At 36.3% G+C, this 3,384-nt stretch overlaps 1 long non-coding RNA gene across 1 annotated transcript in view; it reads left to right on the forward strand.

The window, feature by feature from the left end:
- Positions 1–626: 626 nt before the first annotated feature.
- LOC107183933 overlaps positions 627–3,384 on the forward strand; it is an 11,941-nt gene continuing 9,183 nt past the window's right edge. The window contains exon 1 of the long non-coding RNA XR_001514756.1: positions 627–812. This is a non-coding gene — a long non-coding RNA (uncharacterized LOC107183933). The remainder of the gene's footprint in view (positions 813–3,384) is intronic.

Consider the following 3,384-nt stretch of genomic DNA (forward strand, 5'->3'; position numbering starts at 1 on the left):
GTCCCTGGAAGCCTTTCCCCATGAATAACATTACTGACACATGCCCTGACACAGTCTGTCAGATGTTTCCATTTTCAAGTGGGAAAGGAAACCATCTGGTACTCAGAGCAAATAGTCGCAGCTCACTAAGAGAGAAACCCAGTATTTTGTTCCAACGGAAACCTAGGAAAAGTCAAAGAAAAATAACTCTTTGATCCCTAGAGTAATTTTCCAACCAAGTTATCAGACATAATTTTGGTTGAGATGAATGTCCTCTGACATGAAATGCTCTGTTGATCTGGGGTAACTAAAGGCAGTCAAGCATTTCTAGTAGTCTATTGAACAGGTAACACAGAAACCCACCTAGAGGCAGGTTGTCAAAGTGAATCTGGAGACTTATGCATGCAATGATTCATTCAAGAGCTATGGATCAGGTACAAGGTTAAGTGTTAGGGACAAAAAGATCATGGGTTCTTCTCAATAACTAAAGGCAGTCAAGCATTTCCAGTAGTCTATTGAACAGGTAACTCAGAAACCCGCCTAGAGGCAGGTCGTCAAAGTGAATGTGGAGACTTATGCATGCAATGATTCAAGAGCTATGGGCCAGGTACAAGGTTACGTGTTAGGGACAAAAAGATCATGGGTTCTTCTCTCAAAGATTATGGTTCTTCCCTAGGGGAAATATGCCGAGATCATTAAGAGCAAGACTGAAGAGATGGAAAGATCTACACACAAAAAGAATAAAGGGAAGGAACACCTCACACCCTGGACATCCAAAGATAGCCTCTGGAACCAGGAATAGAGATTCATGCCACACAATTACTTATCAGTTAGTAAGTCTTCATAATAACTACCCTTAAAAAGTTAGTCCACTTTTCAGATGATTCATGGTGGGGTTTGTGTGTTGTTTTTTTTCATGATTTTTTCATCCAAAAATACACTAAATAATTATGCTCTAAGATGTAATAGTTTAAAATTACTAGTTTCAGGCAAAGACACACATGTTTACTCAACATAAATTCTGTAGTCAAAGACCAGCATATGAAACAAATTTGAATTGTGTGCATGTTTAGAATAACTCAAAACATTTTCCTTTGGGTATGCAAGTCAAGTGAGTGGGGTAAGAAGTTCAGATTGTCTAGGACTTTTCATGAAAAATGTGCATACGCACTTTTTCCATGGGCTTCAAAGCACTCGTGTGTTGACTTTATTTTCCCCTAAAAGTGATTTTCTGTGCTACAACTTTGCTTTTAAATAGTAGTTTGAGTGCAAGATAACCATGAGTCTCATTAAGTTTGAAAATCTTACGAGGAAAACAGTGCAGAAAGAATCTACCATCAAAAAGTGATTGTCTCATAGCCTTCCATCCCCTAAACTCACCATTAGTCATCTCTTCCTCATTTAGTACATACAGTCAATTGTCAGTACATTTCATTTTATAGGCCCAGTACATTTCTTTACTTGCAAGCTTACATTTTGCTTACATCAGCTTGCTTTTATTGTCTTATTGCTAAATGTTTCTAATTATGGAAATTGTTTTAGGTATCTTATGCTGAGATGGAATATATATCATGCTCTTTCTCACTCAAAATAAAGATCTTTTTCAATTTATCAACTTTTCACTTAGCAGCAGGGTTTGCAGGAAAAAGTTAAAGTTGTCAAGTAAAGAATAAGTGTACAAGTCCGAGTTAGATCTTCAAACACACTTTGGAGTTAGCCAGGAAAATAGAGAATTCAAGTGTGAGTGGAGAAGTAAAGGAGTGGGGAGAAAATTTAAGCAAGTCAGGCAAGCGCCAGTAAATATAGAGAATTAAAGAATAAATGTTTTTATAAAAAAAGAAATAGACTTGATCATTTTCCCTGGGGGTAATTTTCCAGTTTCAAGCATTGAATATCATTAAAAAATCTGCCTTCTAAAGATCACTTTTATAAACAATACAGTAAGCCATTGCATTATAAATTGTTAAAAATATATATATATACTAGTAGGGTGAAAGACAGAGGGTGGAATATTGCCCTAATGTTCAATTATGAAACCCTCATGTTCAGGATAACATTTCTAGGAACAAATCATACATAGATTTTACTTTTAGGCGAATATCACAAATAACTTAGTTGGAATTAAAAATGATTTGTCCTAGGTAAATATTAGTTGACTTTAATAATATTCTACAAATTATGAAGTCACTGATGCTGAACATGCATATGAATAGTTTAAATAAGATTATTTCAAGATATTGTGATTGTCCAAGGATTTAGCCATATATGCCTCTACCCTATTTCTAATTTACCTTTATTCTATTTTATTTGATTCACTATTTTGTCTGAGTTTCTTTTTCTATTCAAGACTATAAGTTTCTTCAGAATATGTATTATATTATCAGGCCAAACCTCTTGCTTGGAACATTAATTTTTGTCAAATTAAATTGCATTGGCATATAATGAAATCATGAACTTAGAGGAGAAAGAACAGATTAGACTTGGTGACCTTCTTTCTGCTCTTCATCATGTCTGAGGTCATAATTGACATGCCATCAATAGAGTATGACTTCAGTTAGGTTCCTGCTTGTAAATGGTTGGCAGGGCAGAAGACAGCAGAGCGGACTTGACCCTATTGGACTTCAACCCATGAACTCGGCCTTTTTAACACAATGATCCAACCAACTGATCTCACCCAGCCATGTATCCGTCTTTATACTTGGCAGGAGAAACAGCACCAAGAGGTGTCTTTGTTCCTGTGCAATTACAATTAACAGGCCATATGATTGTTCACACTTCTCGCAAACAATAAAAGCTAATTACTAGCTGCAAATAATAAGGATGCCAACTAAAGTCTCAGTACTGGAACTGTATTTCTACAGTTTGGTGAGAATATCACCACTTATATGCCCATGTGAAAGAATCCCTATCAAAGCCCATTGTCTCTCACCTTTGAAAGAGATTAGAAATACTATAATTATACTCAAAAGTTGAAGAATAGATACTGTTTTCATTTAGGTTTTGCTTACAAATAAAGCAAGGCACCGGAAAGCTATTTACAGCAAAAGAAACTAAGATTATTTAACATATTCATATACTCAAATTGCTCATCTTTTTTCCCCTTAAATAACTCTTCTGGCTATGCTTTCAAAGGGAAAGGGCAGTTGGAAATAGCATTATTACTCAGCTCCATAAATTGGGTTTCTTAGAATCCAATGCTGAAAAGGACCCTAAAGATAATTAAGTCCAACCCTCTCACTTTACGGTAAGAATTCTGAGGTTCAAGGTCACAAAAATAGTTAGTGGCAGAGTGGTTGAGCTCAGTGGTTGAGCATCAATCTACAAACCGAAGGTCACAGTTCGATTCCTGGTCAGGGCACATGCCTGGGTTGCTGGCTCGGTCCCCAGTGGAGGCAGCCAATCAAT

This window comes from Myotis davidii, unplaced genomic scaffold (assembly GCF_000327345.1).
Source record: "Myotis davidii unplaced genomic scaffold, ASM32734v1 scaffold724, whole genome shotgun sequence".
Taxonomy (NCBI): domain Eukaryota; kingdom Metazoa; phylum Chordata; class Mammalia; order Chiroptera; family Vespertilionidae; genus Myotis; species Myotis davidii.